Below are 23299 nucleotides of genomic sequence, written 5' to 3'. Positions count from 1 at the left end.
TACTGCGGTGATGTTACGGGCTGAAGGAGGTTAATACTGAAGTCAGAGAGAGAATGTAGTCTAGGATAACAGTGACCACGTGAGCGGAAGAAGTAGTACGAGAGAAGGATAACCAAGGGCGGACTAGAGTTTTTCAGAAAATCCCCTTGTTATGATTTAACCACCAGAGGAGGTTAATGATAAAGTGAAAGCATGGTCTAATTCCTGCCAGAAGTTTCAGAGCGTTTTCATTTGTGCAACCATTCTCTAAGAATTCACCTTTCCATGCTTCCTAAGTCAGCTGCAAACGCATTGCCTGCCAAATATATCTGTTTGTAAGAGAAAGAAACAGATACCCTGCTTACAGGCATAGAAGGGACCTATCTTTTCTCTAACTATGCAGACCTTGAAGTTGTCCGTTTCTGATCATTTCCCATCCTGTTTTAAAGTCCACCTAGACTGTGTTACCCATCCAGAAAGTTTTCTGTTCTGTGTCGATGCTACTTTAATTCCCCAGCTTGATGTATGAAGACACAGTTATCGCTGCAGCGGGATTTTCCATATCCTTTCCATCATAGTTATGGCTCTAGCCTAACAGGAACTTCGCTGGAAATGAATGCTAGAAATCATAATGGCATTTGTTTCATGCAGCTTTATTTAGGGAAATGCTATCTGGAACATGAAATAAGGAACTGTCCTAGAAAGGTATAAACAACCGACTCCCATAAAGTCATGTTTTGGTGTCAAGAATATTGTTTCCTGGCAATATGTTCGGGATGTTTTTATTTGCAATCCATCCCGTCTTCTTTAATTTTACTTAAAAATTAATGTGTTGACTTCACTATCAAGTTAAAGATTGCTAGGGTGATTAAGCTCTTCTGTTTTATATGTAAACAGGAGTCCTTATAATAGCCTAAGAAATGGTATCAAGAGAATATAATCCTGTTTTCCTTTGTTGCTCACCCAAAGCTGTTTTGATTCAATGCATATTTACAGAGAATCTCCTATTTGTAAGATTCTACTTGGCCACTCTGTCTATTCAATGATGAATTATGGGTGCAGTACTTTTGCTCGGCATTTTATAACCATATATGGAAGTTGTATAAAACATAAATATAATAAAGATTCATCAAATACCATGAGATGAAAAATACCATGAACCTGGAGGAACAGAGGTTTAAGTATCTTGCATAGGAATCAGCATTGACTATAAGTGGGCTCTGAGAGATTGTTAAGTTATGAAAACTGAACAACTGACCTGCTGCATGAGTATTCTAAACTGGTAAGAACTAGAGGAGTAAATACAAAATTAAGAATCATCACAGCGTAGTTGAGAGCTCAGGGTGAAAATCAGTGGTTTTAAAATGTTGAATGACATGGTGCTGGAGAGAAAAGGACCACCCTTGATCAAATACTTCATTCCCTTCCAGGGGATGATAGTCATCAACTGTTCTAGACTGGAGTGCAACCTAGTGCCATGGATGCAAATCAGGAGATGGTGGAAAGATTAAAGTTAATGATAAATGACTGACTGGAGATGATACTTACAGAGGTAGTAGCTTTAGTAGAAGATTTAAGGGGATATATTTTAGAGGTATTTCAGGAAGATAATTTATAGGCTTCGGTGATTTCCTGGATATGGGAATTGTAGGTGAAAGTGAGAATGAACAGGTTGGAGCCTGTTAACTGAAATAAGTAAGTACTTGCTACTAAGAAAAATAAAAGCCCCTCTAAATGAAGAAAATGTATTCATTTGGTTGGCTGATTGATAAAACAGCTATGCATGAATTTTAATATATTTTAAAGTAGTTATTCATGGAGGAAGATTCAAAGGTATCTTTAGACATGTTCTCTATCTTCCTCAAAATGTGCATCAGTTAGGATGGGCTTTTCCCCTCTTCCCATGGTTTCAGAGTGTGCACTGGGGGCATGAAAGCACTTGTTCATCACCTTCTGTTTCTAAAACATCTCTGAAAGATAGGCTAGGCACTCTTATAAAACAATTACAAAAAATTATTAGCCCTGTGGATACTCAAATTTCAGTCTTCGAGTATTAAATTGCAAGATCGCCACTACAATCAGCTGTTAGTGGCACTCTCTAGTTAGTGTATTCATTAGTTCCTGAGCATCACTGATAATTAACCAAAAGGCACTGACTCTAATTCATCTCAGCTCAGATAACTGAGGTTTAGTTGTATATTTTAATTACTTGGTACTCATGTAAGATTTTTGGAGGTCTATAACTCATAAAGGAGTTATAATTTTTAATAGCACATGCAGTAGAAAATAAAAGTCAACCTCTACATTTATGTGGCAACCCTTTGTGATTCTAAAAGAAACAAAGAACTTCTTCCTAACAGATCAGTCAGTAGATTTTTCATATGAGTAAATTCCCTTTAACATATAAGAACCTCAAAGCTGCCAGGCTCCCCTTTGCTTAGTCATTCTCTTAATCTAAAGGCTGTTACCCTTTTCTTGAAGCTCTATTTATTCTTAGGAAGCTGCTTACTCACATTAACCTTCCCTCTAGACATTTCAAGGTTTCTCCCTTGCTAGAATAAAATTACATTTTAATAGTAGTTGGTACTTTAGGATTTATAGAGCGTTTGGCTATCCTTTATCTCATTATTCTCTTAACAGTCTCTCAATGTTGTGATACAAAGCCCATATCCATTATGGGAAAATTATCTTTCTCAATAGGCTATTGAGGCAAAGAGATATTTGAAAATTGAGGCCCTCATATGAACAATAGCCACTAAGGATAAAGATTGCCTATAGTGTATGGCTCTGAGGGAGAAATAAGGATCTCCTCAGATGTAGGATGCACAGAGAATTCAGGAACAGGTCTTCAGTATAACCACTTGGTTTCAAACTCTGGCTTGGCCTTTTAACAGTTGTGTATTTCCCAAGGCATTCATTTCCCCAACAGCATAATCACAGGATAAACAGGACTGATCTATGCAGCATGTAGAACAATGCTTTACACTCAACATTATAGCTCTCTAAACACCAGAGGGGTATTTGTGACTGAATAATAATACATGGATGTCCACAAAGGAAACTCTCACTACTAATTGTAACCCTAGCTTCAAAATTATCTCCTAAGTAGCCCTATCTCCAACAAATAATCCTTTACTAAAATTTTACTGAAAAGTCTGCTCACAGAAAACTTCACCTTCAGATGCAACTACTCCTAGCTTGTGGCTTTAAGATTCTTTGTGGAAATAAGAATTAGTTCTCTTTGGTCAAATTAGTTCATACATTTAGAGGTCATTCTTCTTAGAATCTATTGCTCCATATATCTATCCTTATTTCTAATACAGAAATATTTTATACTGCTTCCTCCAGTGGCAATATATCTCAGTGCAATACCAAAACTAAGATATTAATATTTGCACAGGACCTATAACCAAACTGCAGGCTTCATTTAGAATTTACTCACTTGGCTCTCAGACCTGATCCTGGGCACTACTGAATTATTCTGTCACTCTCATGACCTGGCTACATCTAAAGAGACATTTTTGTAAGGTGACTCCCAGCTTTGATTTGTCCTAATGTGACTTTCACATTTTAGCTTAGGCTAATGCTAGGATAGAATATCTGTTGATTTGTTGGTACTTCATGGCAGGGGGTAGTTGTTGCCCTGTATACCCCTAAAGGAATACACCTTGGAAAGCTAGTTAGGATGAGCCCTGCTGCGTTTTTTTACTCTTACCACATTTCCCTTTGCATGTACTAGTCATTAGAATTAAGTCGCTATTTCAATCCACTGTCAACCAGAGGAAATATGGCTTTGTCTCCTAAAGAAAGTTTGAACACGTGTTAAAGCTAGCATGGAAGTTTAAGACATATTTTTGGTAACACAACCTGAGACTATAGTGAAATCTAAGTCCTCTTTAGAGGCTCATTTATAACTTTAAGGAGGTATTAGAAGATCTTCATAGCAAACTTCTCTTTCTTAAAAAAGTTTATAAAATCATGAATTCAGTGTTAATAAACTACTGAGGTTTTATATATATATATGTATATTTATTTTATATATACATATATATATATATATAATCTTGTGTGATAATTAATAGTTTGCACACATATGTTCATAACTAGGAAATTCATGATAACCTGAAACAAAATCAATTCAGTTCACTGACTGTTCTGGTAAGAGCAATATACATTGTGGCATAGTCCTGTGAGGGAATATTATATCCCAGAGAGATCAAAACAATTGTTGGTCTAAGCAACAGCGCAGTCCCTGAAGTCAAAGTGGGTGAAAGAATGTTTTCATCTTATTCTATTTATGTCAAATTCAAAATCATGAAATACTTATTCATGTTGTTATTAACTGGGTTATTAATCCTCTGGGGAAGAAAAATCCTCAGGAAGGAACAAAAATTTCCTAGTTTGAGAAATGTACTTAATTTTAGAAAATTAATTAATTTATGCACTTAAACATAATTTGGAAATTTTTTGGTTTTATTTGTGTGTTTATTTTCAAGATTGCAATTTAATTACAACAATCCTCCCTTCAAATCTTACCTATCCCTACTCTTCTTCAAATTAATGGCCTAATTTTTATTGATTGTTGATATATATATATATATATACATATATATATATATATATATTCCTAACTAGAACTTGTTGAGTCTGTATAATATTACGTATACAGTGTTTTTAGGACTGATGAACACTTGTTGTGCTTTTCCCTCAGGAATACCACCCCTCCCACTCCCATCTTTACTCACCTGTCTGCCGTTCTCTGTGTAGGATTAAGGTTTTATGGGCTTTTCCCATCCGGTTTGGAATGTTTGCTGATATCATTCATGTTCAGCTCATATTTGGGCAGTCATGTTGGTGAGACTTTATGGGTACAGCTTCTAATGTTTGCTAGGATACACAATTTCCCATCAGACTCCTCTGGCTCTTTCTGCTACATCTTTCAACATGTTCCTTCTACCACCAGTGAGAGAATGTTTTGTGGATGTACCCATTAGGACTAGTCAGTGCTAAAGAACTCATGGTTATTGGACGTGCCTACAACTACTAATTTACTAACCAGCATACTTCCTAAGAACAGTCTACAAATAATTGTCCTTATATCCACAGAAGTGTAGTCTGCACCCCTCATCCAGGAAGCTTCTCTTTGCAACAGATGGAAACTCTTCTGTAAGTTATATTTTAATCAACGTAAAAACAAGTAAAGGTTGTTGTGCTGCTTATGGGGACTATTATTCAAGATTCCAAAACTTTCACTGGAAAAAGTTGAGAGAAGAATGTGAAAACTTGAAAGTTTCCAATATAGCCATCAGCGTGAGCCCATTTTATATATGAGATGGGATGGCCAGGGAAATTATTTTCATATTCATTTCTAATAGTTCTTTCCTAATATCTTAAATATATGGAAATTAAGAGAATGGTTTCTTACTTTCCAATCAGAAAACTGCATTAGATGATATTAGCTGGCACCCGAGACACATCTAACATTGCTGTAATTTGGGAGAATTTAGGAAGACGACTGCCTCATTTCCTACCTCCTTATGCTAATCTGTCAGGATTCAGCACAAGACTATGCTAAGACTCAAACTTCCTTTGCTTTCCAGTTTGTATTTTGCAGAATACAGCCATTCTACACACACAAAATTTTGATATACAGATGTTTTGTCACAATGAGTTTCTTAATGTGAATTCTATTCTCCACTATTATTTAGGGATCTTCCATAATAGTTTTGTGACTTCAACTGCAAATTGCTTCAATAATCTGAGATTTAATACATTGAGCTAGAAACTTGAATTCATATAGTGGTATTAAATAATTTTGTGGTTGTTAAGTCAATCATGCTATTTATTCTATGACAAGAGCCTCTTCCTGGATTGAGTGCAGAGTAAGTAAAATTGAACAAACTTACTGACTCTGGTATTTAGTAACATGATCTGTCCTTAAGCAATAGACTTGACTCATAAGCTTTTTGTCTTGTTCTATTTAGAAATTTAAAGGTGTGCTTTTCTCTTCTTAGTCATTCTTGGAATAAGGCCAAATCCAATCCAATTTTGTCTTTATGAAAATATCCTATTATTTCATGTCATTTTCTAATGTCTTTTGTTTCTAATACATCTTTGGGTAAAATCATAGCTAAGAGGCAATATTGTTCACAGAAATGGAGGAGCTTCTTCAAGAATGAAATATAGAGTTATGAGAGTCAACTTTGCTACTCTATGACCCTGATTCAATGCTTAGTCAGAATTCACTTCTTTATTTCATTATTTCTACATTACTTTTGTTAGTGAATGGTAAACAAAGGAATCTAATAATGTGGACACACTAGGAAGAAGAATGAAGAGATCTACTCTACCAGAAATCTAGCTTCAGAGTCCTAGGGTGAGTCTTAGGTTTAAATAGAGATCAGAGGCATGTATAACTAAGTGGTTTCAGTCAACGTCATTATTGGGCCACCATTGTCCCAGCTTCAGTCTTCCCTGCAAGGAGACCTGACTAGTTGTCAGAACTGTGTGAAGTCTCTTTCTGGAAACAAGGTCCTCCTCTGACTGCTACTAAGCCTCTGTCTTTTATTTCTTCCATCATGAGATTCCTGGAGAAATTCTAGTTTTGTGAGGTCTGTTGTCTCAGTAGTGGCAGTCAATGGAAAAGCCATAAGTGTCTATTGAAAATGTGTTCATTCTGGGCTGGGGAGATGGCTCAGTGGGTAAGAGTGTTTGCCATGTAAACATGAGGATATGACTTTGGACCTCTAGCTTTGTGTAAAAGCTGAGCTTAGACATTTAAGCACATAATCCAGATTTTGTTTTCTAGCTGGCCAACCAAGCTGAAAACTGGAGTGCTCTAGTTGGGGACTCTGTCTCAAGAGGATGAAAGGAAAAGTGATAGAGCAGGACACCTGACATTTTCCTCTGATGTCTAAAAGCACATCACATAACTATACATATCCACACACAAATACATTTATAAACACACACACACACACACACACACACACAGTTACAACTCTCCACTCTCTGTTTATATACCTCAATCTTGAAATGAGATATGTCTATTTGAAATAAGCCTATAATGTGGCATGAAACAATATCATAAACAGAATAGAACTAGGAACCAGGGCTACAAGATACTCGGTTCCAAGTGTCTCACTATGAAGCCTAGGCTGTTTCCAAGCTACTATTGTTCCAACTGTTTTAGCTTTGCAAGTGCTAGGAATCAGAGGTCAGCAACCATTACAATGCCAAGCATGACTTCATTTTGATTTGGAAAACTTTCCTGTCCCCAAAGGGCTGTCTCTAAATGATATTTTCTGGAGACAGTTCATATTAACTGTCTGGTCGTTCCTCTTCACCAGGTTAAGATCTGTCCTAGATGGTCTAATCTGATCCCCTGGTTGGGGGCAGGGAGAGGATATAAAAGATGCTGAGTATTGACTGCCAACAAACCTTTATAGCCAATTTTATGCAACTAAGATGTGTAAAAAGAGTACCCTCAAGGCAGAGTTATTTGGCATCTCTCCTTGTTCTTTAGTACTGTGAATGATGTTCTATTATCTCAAAAATACAGCCCAGGTTCTGTGGTTGGAAGTTATACCGTGGAATATACAAACAGTGGGAACAAAACATTACTAAACAATAGCCAACATAAATACCACTGAAAGAAAACTAGTTTGGGGCCAATGAGATGGCTCAGTGGGCAAGAGAACTTGCTGCTAAGTCTGATGGTCTAAACCTGATTCCAGGACCCACATAATAAAAGGAGAAAAACGATACCCACAAATTGTCCTTTGCCATCCACATGAATGTGTAGATGCTAGTTAGAATACACTCACATGCAAAAATTTTTTAAAAATTTCAAAGAAAACTAACTAGTCTGAAAATCTTTTTTATAGTTGAACTTCTTAGATGACTGTGTTGTTCATTTTAACTGTCAATTTGACACACCTCAGAATCACCTGGAAGTTATAATGAGGAACTGTCTACATTGTATTGGCCCATGGGCATGTCTGTGGGGAATTGTCTTAAGTAAGTTCATTAACATGGAAAGACCCAACCTACTGTGGTGGACCATTCCTATATGCCAGAGGTTCTCAACCCATGGGTTGTGACCTCTTTGGCAAACGTCTATCTCCAAAAATACCTACATTATGATTCATAACAGTAGCAAAATTACAGTTACGAGGTAGTAATGAAAATAATTTTATGGTTGGGGGTCACCACAACATGAAGGGCTGTATTAAGGGGCTTCAGCATTAGAAGGTTGAGAACCACTGCTCTAGGCAGAGGCCGGTGGGCTGTCCAAGAGTGGAGAAACGGAGCTGAGCTCAAGTAAGAAGGCACACATGCACGCACTCATTCTCCTGACTCCACAGGATGTGATGTGACCAGCTTGTTTCATTCTCCTCCTGTTGTGACTGCCCTGCACTGATGGACTATAGCCTGGAATTGTAAGATAAAATGAGTCTTTTCCCCTACACTGCTTTTTGTCAGGGCATTTTTATCACAGTCTCAGAAACGGAATGAGACAGTGACCAGTGTCATATAACTTTTACCTGGTAAGAGACATACTAGGAGTTTCAGGTGTTAAGACCTGTTTATCTTTTCTTAAAGAGCATAGTCAAGATGTAATTGGGAACACATGAACACAGGCTTGGTGATGATTAGCCTCACTGACAGTTCTAGATGGGAACATAGTAAAGTGCTCTCCCAAGCCCTATGCCTGATAAGGCTGAAAGGCTTACAACAGAGAAGTAAATAAAGTTAACATATAAACGATCTGACCACAATTACAGTACTACACAGGACCACTACAGAGATATCTTTTGTGTATGAACACACTTTCTACCTTTGGAGCAAAATTTAGAATCTCTGGGTCCATACTAACATACAACATTGGACTTCTTACAATTTAGAGAACAGTGCTAGTATACACCAGCAATCGTTTTTTTAATGTACAAGTTGTATCTCATATACTCAATAACAAAATTCTTATTTCATCAGGGTAAATAGCTCTAGACCAGGGTTTCAAATAGCAGCTGTGTATATGCTTATAAAACACACACACACACACACACACACACACACACACACACACACACACATCACACAAGACGGTGCATGTATTTAATTTGCCACGTTCTGAGCTGAACTTACAATGATTTGCTCTCACACTCTCATGTGTAGAGTCTTTTAATGTCTCTTCCAGAGATCTTCCCTGATACAATATTTTGAAACCCCCATGGCCAGGTCTCCTAACTAGGCCTTCCTTCCGTTCTTGGATTACTATGAACTCTGAGATGACATGGTCACTTCCTCCCTGTGTGCCTGTCACTTCTGCTTCACCAAGCAGTTCTTCTTCGTTAGGAAATTAACTTCACAGCGGCACTATGTACTGCTTGTTACTTTTCCAGCCCTCCCCCTCCCCAGGGGCTGAAATTGTCAGGGCAGTGACTCCAGAATTTGTCAGGTTTTTCATTTAGCAGTCACTTCCAGCAGCCATCTGACTATGTGTGCCATCTACTGCCACACATACCTAAGTCTCTGCATGGGATCCACCTATGTCCTTCACTGTGGAAACATCACGAAGAACTGGTAGTACTCTATGTGGGTGGCCTAGGGTCTTTCTAGCTGTGAACTTGTTTGTATGTTCCTCTTTCCCACTGTCCATCTCTTCCAAGGTGAAGCTCAAGTCAGTGAACTGGCATCTGATTATTCTGCATTATTTCTCTTAACTCTGTTAGTTCTCCACTATTTTAAGCCCATGAGGAAGATACATCTAGACTAATTTATGTAGGCTCAGAAGACCAAAATTTCTTCCTTTTTACTATAAAGTTTACAATTTTGAACTAATAATTATTTTCCCCACTTTGTTATCTACATTTTGCCAAATCCATGGAAACAACTAAGCTATTTTTCTGCCTCCAGCCCCTTTTTCTGTACTTCTGGTCTTTGGAGATTCTCATGATCATTTTTATTCCCCTTTTTGTCTGTCTCCCTCCTCTTCAAATTTCAGTGTAAGTTGTTGACCTGTTTGTGAGAAACTTAGACCAGCTAGATTTCTGTCACATTCCGCCTCTTTAGTCTTTGCAAATTTCCCATTGCCTTTCCTTATAGGTCTGGTTTTTCTGATCTTATAACTAAGAACCCAGAACCATTCTGTGCAGCTAGCTGTGTGCTCATCCTAAGTCCTTTCACTTGCAGAGAACACTGGCCTCCAAATGAAAGACAGAGAAGCATCCACCTGCACTGCATTTGCTCGAGCTGTGTTTCAAAGTGTATGTACAGATGGCGACAAAACCTGTGAAAAAGTGTCCATGGCCACAGAAACCGGAGAAAGGCCAACAAAATGTCATTATTTGATAAACATGGCCCTAAGAAAAACACAGGTATTTTTCTGTCATACAATAATAAAAGACTGTAACTATTGAAACAGCATTTGCAACTTATTTGGAAGTTTCTTTATTGTGTTATCTTCATTAAAAGTCCAAGAAACATGCATATGTACATATAGATAGATAGATAGATAGATAGATAGATAGATAGATAGAGAGAGAGGTGTGTATGTGTGTAAGTGTATGTGTGTGTACGTGTATAAGTGTGTGTGTGTGTGTGTGTGTGTGTGTGTGTGTGTTTGTATGTTTGGAAGGGTTTTTTTTTAACATAAAACCAGGCTATGTAATTCAGGCTGACCTGAAGCTTGCTGTGTGTAATGCAGGCTGATCTCAAACTTGCATCAATCATTCTGCCTTAGCTCCCTGAGTTCTGGGATTGCTGGCATTGGTCACCACACCTGGTTTAAAAAGGCATATTTTAATATACTAATACATAAAACCTATTGACTGCTTACTATGTGTTAGCTACTATATTAGTGATTTATGTTTCTATATAATTTTATATATATGTACCACCCTTATGTATACACATATATGTACTTACTCATCAAAAATACTTGATGAGAATTTGTTATTTGATAGTATATATTTTGTCACTGAGGATACAGTAGTAAAGCTATATCATATTAGTAAGTAATGGAAGTTTAATACAAAATATATTTGTAGCAAATAAGAAATAGGAAAGCCAAGCAAGAGGAAGGCTGTATCACTTGATGATGGATGAATGGTGGGCTTCAAATTCTCAATATATAAACAGGGGAAATCTCACATAGAAAGTAACTTTTAATTAAATACTGAGATAACTTGGGAAGCTCAGTCATACCTTTAAGAATTCTAGGCAAAGAGGCTTCTAAGGATGAAGGCTGACACATGAGGATCATGCCCAGCTTAGATGCCATGCTCACTATGTTCTCCACATACCATTGATGTGTCAGGGACCCTAAGGAAGGACAATGGGGCTGAGAAGTACACACACAGCAGTCAAGATGTAGACCCACAGTTGGAACTATAAGAAGAGATTTTGCCTTTTACTGAATTAGAAGTGTCAAGCCACTAGAGACTGTTGAGGAAAGTGGCGTGATTTGACAGCTTTTAACAGGGTCATTTGGGCTGCTGGGTTGAGTTCAGCTAGTATGAGGGACAAGAGCAGAAGTCGAGAAATGAGAGCTTTCAAGAATACCAGTTAAGGGTAGACATGGCTTGGCTCAGAGTCATAGCAGGGTTATTTTCAAGATAGAGGGTTAATTCTAGTTTTGTTTTGTTTGTGACTATGGTTCTTCCTTGAGTAGCCAAAAGTGAGGTGATGCTGCTGAGAGAAAGAGACAAAACTACAGCAGAAACTGTGAGCTTATGGATGGATAGAGGCCGTAAATAACAAATCTTAAATCAGATTGATTAGTGGCTGGAAACAGGAGGCTATGCTACTTCATCCAATCCTTATAATGCTATGAAGTGGTTTCCAATTTCATACCATTTTAGTACTGAAATAACAAGACCTTAAATAAGTAAGAAATGTATATTAGTAGAGCCAGACAACTCCACAAGAATTACTCTGGGATTTGCCTTCAAGGACATTTTACCCTTAGGGTCTGGTTAAGGAACCGACAAAATTACCTGTCCATAATAAGGACTACTGCTAACTATCAGTAAACTGAGATATCATTTCCTGCCTTTAAAGTAATCAAAATATATATCATTGGTGGGCTTAGTTCCTGGAGGCCTGTTATGGGTCAGTTTTATGCTTAGGAAGTCAGAATGCTCACCTCTCATTTTCCCGTGTTTGAAGCATTCTTAAATCTCATGAAGAAATGCTGGTGTCCAGTGTATACCACCTCTGAGTCAGTAAGAGACTTTGTAATGCTTTGACCTCTTTCAACCCACTGTTAGCACTCTGTGTTGTATCTCCCATGACTATGAATTTGAACTAATCATTTCCCTCCATGTGGAGGGTTTTAATCCTCCTTGATCACACCTTTGATCTGTCTATGCACCCCAAATCTTTGTCTGTTTACCACCCTCACTTGCATTTCCTGCTATCTACTAGGATCCTCCCTGTTCCTCAAGGAGACATATTTAAAAAATAGTGTAGCTCTAATCCCTTCATTCGAATGGAGAAACATCATGTAAATTAGAATGTTTTGCTCTAAACCTCCCAAATTTCAAATGCACACATAAATTTTCTTGCCCCTAGTAAGAAGTCTGGGGGGGGGGGAAAGTAAACAGTGGGAAAAAGTAAAAGTTGAATATAAACCTAGTGATCACTCATGGCTAAGTGATGAGTCAGTCTTGATTCAATGGACCGGATAGAGAACACAGCCCTGATATCACTGACATTGATGGTCCTTTTCTTGCTTTTCCCTCACGCCACTGTCAGCTTTGTCTCTAATGATGCTCAGAGGAAAATGCTTCCTAGTCTGGGAGATGCATCTCAGCTACAGCTTCTGAGATTGCCGGAAGTCTACATGGTGCAGATTCCACCAGCAAGTTTTACCTTCTCAGCAGTCACTCTCTCAAGAGGCCTCCCAGAAATCCATCCGCTCAGCTCACCCCTGAATGCACTGTGAGCAAGCTGCTGGCTACCTCTCCCAAAAGGGCATTATTAATGGACTCTTTTCAAAAGCAGAGACAGTGCTCTGGAAAATGCAGTATTGATTCGCCCCTTCTTTCTCTCTGTTTCAATCGCTGCTCGTTTGAATGGCTTTCATTTTTAGCAACAACAAGAGAATCTTCGAAGAAAAGTGTTTTATAGGATCAGCCTGAAATAAAATCACCGCTCAATTTAAGCTCTGAAAAATACTATTGATATTTTAATAGAAGTTTGGAGAACCTATTGTGAGCTCAATAATAGCTACAAGGAGTTTATACACAGAAATCATACTTAGAGTTCATTTTATTTCTTAGGCAGTGTGTGTTAACAGCAAATAAAGGTTTAAAGCTTTGCTCACTGCTGCACTGAACACAAGAGTCTCAAGAGTGTGGAAATGTTCAGAGTTTCTCAGAGTGGGTAAATACCTCTTTATGAGTCAAATGGTTTGTCTCTAATTGACCCTTGCAGAAAAGGCCTGGGGTGGTTTTCTCCTACGCTTTCTCTTTTGCCCCATTGGAATCAGCAATCTCAGCTGTCTTATGGCCCAAAGACCTGTAGCCCATGGAGTCATATTACTTTCTGACTCACACCAAAAATAGTATGACTTAACAGAGATGGCACAGGTTCAAACATTTCCCCTTGATCAGTACCTTGAGTCCTTTTTTACACTCCACCCCCCCCCCCGCCCCCGCCCCAGCTGGCATATAGTATTGATTCTTTTTCCATTTTTCTCTGATTTTCTCTAAAATGCCTATGGACCTTCTCAATTCAGAATTTCATTGTTTTGCACAAACATACTCACTTGACAAGTATAGCAGTGATGTTACTGTATGAATAGGCATTACTTAGCATGACAAGTACTTACGCAGTACTCTGTGGTACTTATGAATACTTTTAGGGTCATTATGCATACTCAGAAGACTCTATAGCACTATGTGGTTCAGAAATACAGACAGCACCAATCTACTTGTTCAGGAGATGTGCAAGTACAAAACATGACGTAGCTCCTACGGTAGTTGTACTGAATACAACTCACATTTTAGATCATGGAAGAAATGTGAAATTTGCACAGATTGGCCTTGATATAGAGAAAGATAGACTGGAACTCCAGAAAGAAGGTGCATGCAAGGGAAAAAAATGGAGAAATACTTGATGTGTCTGGGAAAATGTGAAAATTAGTTTTTTAAATGTATGAGAGAAGAAGAAATAGGATGAGAAAGAAGATGTTTCTGAGTTTGGAGAATCAAGTCTATGATTTTACTATGCTCCATGGAGTTAACAAACAAACAAACAAACAAAACCCTAATCAGACTGGGTAATAGTGTAACAGATACCATGAACATCTCCACACAAGGGCCATTGTGGACTCTGAGGGTAACTATGAAATGGTGAGGTTAGAAGTTATTACACAGAATGCCAGACCAGCTGATCAGCTCATTACTTTGAGAATGAAAACAAGAGTCAGTCGGAAAAATATCGAGGAAGTTGTGATTGACTAAACATGGGGGCAAGGAAGCCAGAGTAACATAAACAGATTGAAATGCCAGTAGTAGATGAGAAAGTCAGAGAAGTTGACGGGAAGCTTGTCTGGAATGAGGAGGACACTGATAGATTAAAGTGTAGAACCTAGTCCTAGAGACAGGGGGTTTGATGGAAATCTCTCTCTCTCTCTCTCTCTCTCTCTCTCTCTCTCTCTCTCTCTCTCTCTCTCTCTGCCTTTGTCATCTCTTTTTACTGTTTTGTTTCTTCCATTTAGGACCTCTGATTTTTCTTATCTTACTTAGAATTGTTGGACATGAGCCTATATTCATCAGATTTTGATATGGAAGCATATATATATATAATGTATTACATATATATGCACATATACATGAAATACACATCCACATGCATATACATATACAAAGAATTAAGATGGAGTTATCCTATAATGAGGTGAAGTACCCCTACTAGATACCACAGGCTAACATTTTAAAACCCTGATGCTAGGGTTTCTCTTTTGGAGTTGTTGACCATGGAGATATTATAGACCACCCCCACCACACCCCCAAACATTAGAAGCTGCTGCCACTCTCCTTGGTTTCCTTCCTCAACTTGGTGATAAGACAGTGTGGCTGAAGACACGACATACTGCACTCATAGAACATGGATAAATAAGTGAATTTTTATATCAGAGGCTACAAGGTTAATATACAAATATTTATAGTTTTATACACTGATAATATATAATTAGAAAATGAGATAAAGAAAATTGCAAACTAGTAACACTGCAAAACCATATCAGAAATTTTAATTAATGAAGAAAAACTAATTTTTATTACTTCTTTTATTTTTTTAATTTTTTTAATTCATTTTACATACCAACCACAGATCCCCCTCTCATCCCTCCTCCCGCTCTCCCCAGCCCTGCCTAAGCCCCCCCCCAACCCACCCCTCATTCCCTCCTCCAAAAGGGTAAGTTCTCCCATGGAGGGGACAGCAAAGCCTGATACATTCAGTTAAGGCAAGACCCAGGCCCTCCCCCCTGCCTCAGGGGTGAGCAAGGTGTCCCACCATAGGTAATGGTAATGGGATCCAGAAAGCCAGCTCATGCACCAGGGATAGATCTTGATCACACTGCCAGGGGCCCCTCAAACATACCCAGCTACACAAGTGTCTCCCATATGCAGAGGGTCTAGTTCAGTCCCATGCAGGTTCCACAGCTGTCAGTCTAAAGTTCCTGAGTTCCTATGAGCTTGGTTCAGTTGTCTCTGTAGATTTCCTCATCATGACCTTGACCCCCTCCCTTTTTTTGAGATCATATAATTACACAATTACCCCCTGCCCTTTCTTCTCTTGAAACCCTCCCATATAATCCTCCTTACTGTCTTAAAAATTTATGGCCTCTTTCTTCACTAATTGTTGTTACATGCATGTATGTATATATTTACACATTCCTAAATATAACTTGTTCAGTCTGTAAAATATTACTTATCTGTGTGTTTTCAGGGCTGACCATTTGTCGTTTGATAATCGGTTGGTGTGCTCTTCCCTGGGGAAGACTGCTGCTCTCACTCTCAGAAATCCTTAGCTACCTGCAGTTCTTTGTGTAGGGTTGAGGATTGTGGGCTTTCCCATGTCCACTTTGGCATGTCTGTTGTTGTCCTCGTTCAGATCATGGCCATGCAGTCATATTGGTGAGACTTTATAGGTTTAGCTTCTGACATTGCTAGGAGACACAATCTCAGAGCAAACTCCTTGATTCTCTCGCTCTTACAATTTTTTCACTCCCTCTTCTCCAGTGTCCCCTGAACTTTAGATAGGAGAATTGTTCTGTAGATGTATCAGTTGGGTCCTCCCTCTTCTCCAGTGTCCCCTGAACTTTAGATAGGAGAATTGTTTTGCAGATGTATCAGTTGGGTCTGTGCTCCACAGCTCTACACTTTGGTTGGTTATGTTTTCCTGTAATGGTCTCCTGTTGCAAACAGAAGTTTCCTTAATGAGGGGCGAGGACTACACTTGTAAGGACAAATGTTTAAAATGGAGGTGGGGGTGGGCTGGTTTAGTAAAGTGGTGGTTATAGGTTCTCCTCCAAGATCCATGATTACTACACTAGGCCTGGATATTTGGCTAGGTTTCCAGCACCATGTATGGTTTCCTCTTATTGAGTGAGTTGTGAGTCCAATTAGGACTGTTGGTTGCTTCCAACCTTCAGGAGATGGCATGGTGTCTTCTAGGACAAGGAAAGCTAGTTCTCAGAGAGGAGGCATTCAGGTTGGTTTCAGCTCTGCAGCCTCTGGGCTGGGCCCTGCTTCTGAAGTTCATGGTGTCTTCAGCAACTGGGAAAACTTCTTTCCCATATTACCTGCCACATTTGGGAGGCAGCCAAGGGCACTACTAATAGTTTGTAATGTTTGGGGAGTCTCTTGGACTGCCATGACTACTTCCTTAAAATGGGACTTCTTGTGCCTTGTGTTGGTGTTTTTGTTAGATGGTCTTGGCTCTTGTAGGTACTCTTATCAGTCCAGATAAGAAAAATTCATTTACTCTATATATACAGACTTATGTGTATTATATAATTATTTTGGAAATAGTTAGTAGTGTGATTCCTTGTAATGTTTTCCAACATCCTTAATCTTATTTTATCCTCCTCTCTCTTTCCTCTATATTTATATCCCCATTCCCTTTATAATGAGAACCCCAATTTTCTTATTTTAAATTTTAGCTGTCCCTCCCCATATTCCCTCCCCCTCCCTATCTGACCCTCTTTCCAGTACCTCATCTGGTTTTCCATCCATAATTCTCTATTCTATATAATTCTATGTCCCCTTCCTAGGTAGATCTGCTGTCTTCCACCTCTAGTCCCTTATTCTATTCCTAACCTCTGTGGTTCTCCACATTATATTTGCATAGATTTGATTTAAAAGCTAACATTCACATATAAGTGAATACATCCAATATTTGTCTTTCTGGGTCTGGCTTGTGTCACTCAAGTTCTATTCATTCACCTGCACATTTTGTTGTTTCACTTTTAATGGCAGAGTAATATTCCATTTTCTGTTTCATAAGGTCCCATTTGTTAAATATTATTCTTGATGCCTGTGTTAATGGTGCTCTGTTCAGAAAGTCTTTTTCCATGCCAATGAGTTCAAGGTTATTTCTCACCTTCTCTTCTATCAGGTTCAGTGTATCTGTTTTATGCTGAGGTCTTGGATCCATGTGGAGCTGAGATTTTTGCATGGTGGTAAGTATGGATTAATTGGATTCTTCAACATGCAGCCCTTCAGTGTGACCAGCATTATTTGATGAAGATGCTGTCTTTTTTCCCCAGTGTGTAATTTTTGCCTCTTTATCAAGAATTGGGTCTCCACAGCTGTGTGGATTTATGTCTGGGCCTTCCATTTGATTCCATCAATCAAGGTATCTATTCTTGTGGCATTACCATGCTGTTTATAATTACAATAGCTCAGCAGTACAACTTGAAGTCAGAAATGGTGAAACCTCCAGCAGTTATTTATCGTTCAGCATTGTTTTAGCTATCCTGGCTTTGCTGTGTTTCCATATGAGGCTGGAAATAAAATAGTCCTTTCAAGATCTGTGAAGAATTGTGCTGAGGTTTAGTTGGGAACTGCATTGAACATATGTATTGCTTTTAGTAGGATGGCCATTTTTATTCTGTTAATCCTACCGATCCATGAACATAGGAAATCTTTATATTTTCTGGTATCTTCCTCAATTTCTTTCTTCTATGTCTTAAAGTTTTCATCAAACAAGTCTTTCACTTGCCTGATTAGAGTTACTTCAAAATATTTTATATTTTTGATGTTATTGTGAAAAAGTGTTCCCCTGATTTCTTTCTCCATCTGATTGTCATTTGTATATAGGAAGGCTACTGTTTTCTGTTAACTATTTTTGTATTCGGCTACTTTGCTGAAAGTCTATATCAGCTGTAGGGGTTTCCCAGTGGAATTTTTAGGGTTACTTATATATACTATTATGTCATTTACAGATAAAGAGTCTTTGATTTCTTCTTTCCAATTTGTATTCCCTTGATCTCCTTCAGTTGTCTTATTGCTCTAAGACTCCAAGTACAATATTTAATAGGTGTGAGAAGAGTGGACAACCTTCCTGACTGTAGTGGAATTGCTTTGAGTTTCTCATCATTTAAGTTGATGTTGGCTATGGGCTTGCTGTACACTGCCTTTATTATATTGAGATATGTCTCTTGTATCCTTAGTCTCCCCAGGACTTTTATCATGAAGGGGTATGGATTTTGCCAAAGGCCTTTTCTGATCTAATAATCATGTGGGTTTTTTGTTTGTTTGTTTTTTCTTTCAGTTTGTTTATATGGAGAATTATAGTTATCAATTTACATATGTTGAACTATCTCTGCATTTCTGGGATGAAGCCTACTTGTTCATGGTGAATAATCTTTTTGATGTGTTCTTGAAATTGGTTTGCAAGTGTTTTATTGAGAAATTTGCAACTATGCTTGTAAGGAAAATTGATGTCTTTCCTTTTTGGGTTTTATGTGGTTTAGATATCAGGGTAACTGTGGCCTAATAAAACTAATTGGACAATGTTCCTTTTGTTTCTATTTTGTGGAATAATTTGAGGAGTATTGGCATTGGCATTAATGCTTCTTTTAAAGTCTGGTATAATTCTGTGCTAAAATCATTTGACTATGGACTTTTGTTGTTGTTGTTTTGGTTTCTAGACTTTTAATGACTGTTTTTGTTTTACTAGTGATTATAGATGTGTTTAAATTGCTTATATGATCTTGATTTTACCAGTGGAGCCTCCATGGGCCTGGACTGGGTCTTCTGTATAAGTGAGATAGTTGTATAGTTTGATCTGCTCAAAAGTCCTTTGGCAGTAGGATGGGATCCATCCCTGGTGCATGAGCTGGCTTTTTGGAGCCCACTACCTATGGTGGGATACCTTGCATGGCCTTGATACAGGGGGAGAGGCTTGAACCTGCTTCTCCTGAATGTACCAGGCTCTGCTGACTCCCCATGGGAAGCCATACCTTGTTAAAGGAGGCGGGCAGGGGCGGGGGGGGGGGGATGGGGGCGGCGGGGGAGGTTGGAGGGGCAGGAGGAGGAAAAAGAAGAGGATCTGTGGTTGGTCTGTAAAATGAATAAAAAAATTCCTTAATTAAAAAAAGAAAGAAAATGATCCATTCCTTTTAGATTTTCCAATTTAGTGGAGGAATTAATTGGGGGCTCACTTGCAGCTTCAGGAAATCGGGCAATTATCATTTTAGTAGAGAGCTGTCCATAGCATGTCACTAGCTGAGAGTTACATCCGGATCTGGAAGCAGAGGGAGACTGGGCCTAACTTTGGCTTTTAAAAACTCAAAGCCCACTTCAACTAACACACTTCCTCCAATAAGGCCACATCTACAACAACAAGGCCACAACTCCTACTTGTTCTAATTCGTCTCAAAGATTTCTACTCTCTGATGACTAAGCATTCAAATATATGAGCCTGTGGGGGCCATTTGCATTGAAACCACCAAAACAGGTTTTAAGAGTACATCATTATTCTCTGGTTTTCCACTTTGTCTATTTTGTATTACCCAACCCTGCTTCATTTCTGGTTTTTGTTTTTTGTTTTAATTTGGATAGTCTTTCTCTACCTTTAAGTTAATTTGAATAAAGATTTGTCAATATTGTCAATTTTCTCAAATGACCAACTTGTTTCATTGGGTTTTTTATTGCTTTTTTGTTAGAATTTTCTTAGAATTTCTTTCATTGTGTCCCATAAGTTTGAGTATGTTGTGTTTTCATTTTTATTTGATTCTAGAAAGTATTTGATTTCTGTCTTAACCCATTCTTCATTCAGTTGTGAGTTGGTTAGTTTCCATGAGTATGTAAGCTTTCTGTTGCTTCTGTTACTGACATCTAGCTTTAATCTGTGGTGGTCAATTAGGATGCAGGATGTTATTTCAATTTTCTTTTATCTTCTGTGACTTGCATTGTGTCTGAGCATGTGGTCAGTTTTGGAGAAAGTTCATGAGATGCTGGAAAGAAGGTATGTTCTTTTGTGTTTGGTGAAATGTTCTATAAATATCTGTTAGGTTCATTCGATTTATAATATCAGTTAGCTTCAGAATTTCTGTTTAGTTTAGGTTTTGTTTTTGTTTTTTGTTTTTGTTTTTGTTTTTTTTCTGGATGACCTGCCAATTGGCAAGAGTTCAATACTAAAGTCACTATCAGTGTGTATGGCTCAGCATGTGATTTAAAAATTAGTAGTGTTTCTTTTCTGAACTTGGATTCTCTTGTGTTTAGTACAACAATATTTATAATTACTAGGTCCTTTTGGTGAATTTTTCCTCTAATAAGTGTGCAATATATTTCCCTATCTCTTCTGATTAGTTTTGAGTTGAAGTCTATTTTAAAATGACTACACCAGCTTGCTTCTTAGGTCCATTTGTTTGGAATATCTTTTTTGATCCTTTCATCATGAGTTAATGTATATCCTTGATGTTAAGGTATATTTCATGAATGTAGCAGAAGGATAGATGTTTTCACATTCATTCTGTTAGTTTCTTTTTATTGGAGAATTGAGATCATTGATACTGAGAAATATGAATAAGCTGTGTTTGTTGATTCCTGTTAGTTTGTTCTTATTGTGGGATCCCTCCCCATCTTTTGATTTACGGCTCTGGTATTTAATCCTTGTATTTTATTGGGTGTGATTAACCTTTTCAGGTTGAAGTTTTTCTTCTAGTTCCTTCTGTAGGGGTTGGATTTCTAAATAGATACTGTTTAAATTTGTTTTTTTACCATGAAATATCTTTCTTCCTCCATTTATTGTGATTGACAGTTTTGTAGGATATACTAGTCTGCACTGGCATCTGGGGCCTTTGAGAGTTTATTGAACATTTGTCCAGGCTCTTCTGGATTTTAGAGTTTCCATGGAGATATTAGGTGATATTCTAACAGATCTGCCCTTATATGTTTCTTAATCCCTTTTTCTTTGCAGTTTTGAAAGTCTTATTTTGTTCTTTATGTTTAATGTCTTGATTATTATGTGCCAAGGGGACTTCCATTTCTGGTACAGTATAATCAGTGTTCTGCATGCTTCTAGTACCTTGATTGATACCTCCTTACTTAAATTAGGAAACTTTTCTTCTATGATGATGTTGAAAATAGTTTCTGTGCCTTTGACCTGGGTTTATTCTCCTTCTTATATTTCTATTATTCACAGATTTGGTGTTTTTATAGTGTTTCATTTTTTTCTGAGACATTTTGTGCCTAGAGTTTTTTTAGATTTAACATTTTCTTTGACTGAGGTATTCATTTCTTCTACTGTGTCTTCAATGCCTGAGATTCTTCCATCTCTTATATTCTATTGGTAAGGCTTGCCTCTGAGGTTCCTGTTCAAGTTCCTAAATTTCCCTAAGTTTGGCATTTCTTTATTGATTCTCTTTCCACTTTCATGTCTTGAATTGTTTTATGAATTTCCTTTCACTGTTTGTGTATTCATAGATTTCTTTCTTAAAATGTTCTTATAATTAAGAATTCTTTTTTATAAATATTTTTATTTTATAATCAATTTAATTTTATATATCAGCCATGGATTTCTTTAAGGGTTCATTACTTTCTTTTTTAAGAACTTCTGTCATATTCAAAAAGACTGTTTTAAAGACCTTGTCTTGTGTTTTAGCTATGTTGCATTTCTCAGGGCCTACTGTGGTAGGGTTACTGAGAGCCCGCATTTCTTATATTCTCCTTACCAGAGCACTTATATCCTGTGATTCTCTTCTCTATTCTTCCTCTACCAATGTCCCCAGTTGAGCAATTGTTCCCTTTTACTTTCCTGGTTTCTTCAGTTACTCTAAGATAGGTATTCATACCTGATGATTTGGAGCTAGGAGCCTCAGATGAGAGAACATGGGACATTTATTGTTCTGGTTCTGGGTTACCTTATTCAATATGATCACTTCTCGTTCTATCCATTTATCAGCCAAGTTCATGATTTCACTTTTTCCATATAGCTGGATAGTATTCCACAGTGTACATGCACCATATTTTCATTATCTATTTGTTGGTTGAAGGACAATTTAAGTTGTTTCCACTTCCTAGCTATTGTGACTAGAACACCAATGATCATGGCTGAGCAAGTATCTGTGTAGTAGGATATTGACATCTTTGGGTATATGCCAAGAAGTGGTATACCTGGGTCATATGGTAGATTTAATTTTATCATTTTGAAAATTCTTCATACTGATTTTAATAATTGCTGTACTGGTTTGCAATCCCATCAATAGTGAATGAACGTTGTCTTTCCCCCATACACCCTCAAGCATTTTTTTATTGGTTGTTTGGTTGATCTTTGGCATTCTGCCTGGGTAAGATGAATCTCAAAATTTTGATTTCATATCTCTAATCAATAAGAACAGTTAATATTTTTGAGATATTGCTTAACTATTTTTTTCTTCTTTTAAGAATTCTGTGTTCAGTTCAAGACCCAGTTTTGGAAGAGTCAGTTTGTTGTTGTTTTTCATTGATTATTGTTTTCTGAGTTCTATATATATTGGGGATATTAATCCTTTGTCAAGTATTTAGTTGGCAGACTCTAATTCTGTATATTTTCTCTTCACCCAGTTCATTGTCTTTAGCTGTACAGAATCTTTTAATTTTTGTGAAATCCCACTTTTCACTTGTTGGCCTTAATTCCTGGGCAAATGGAGTCCTAGTCAGATAGTTTTTCTTACACCTATATTATGTATGGTTTTGCCTATGTTTTCTTCTAGCATAAAAACTAATTTAAAAAAATCAAGGAACAAATAAAAAAGACAACTTAGAATTTAATACTAATCTCAAGCTTCTTTAGAAAATAAAAGTAAACACTTATTTTT

The sequence above is a fragment of the Peromyscus maniculatus genome, chromosome 19 (assembly GCF_049852395.1).
Source record: "Peromyscus maniculatus bairdii isolate BWxNUB_F1_BW_parent chromosome 19, HU_Pman_BW_mat_3.1, whole genome shotgun sequence".
NCBI classification, from domain to species: Eukaryota; Metazoa; Chordata; class Mammalia; order Rodentia; family Cricetidae; genus Peromyscus; species Peromyscus maniculatus.
This window is presented reverse-complemented; position numbering follows the sequence as displayed.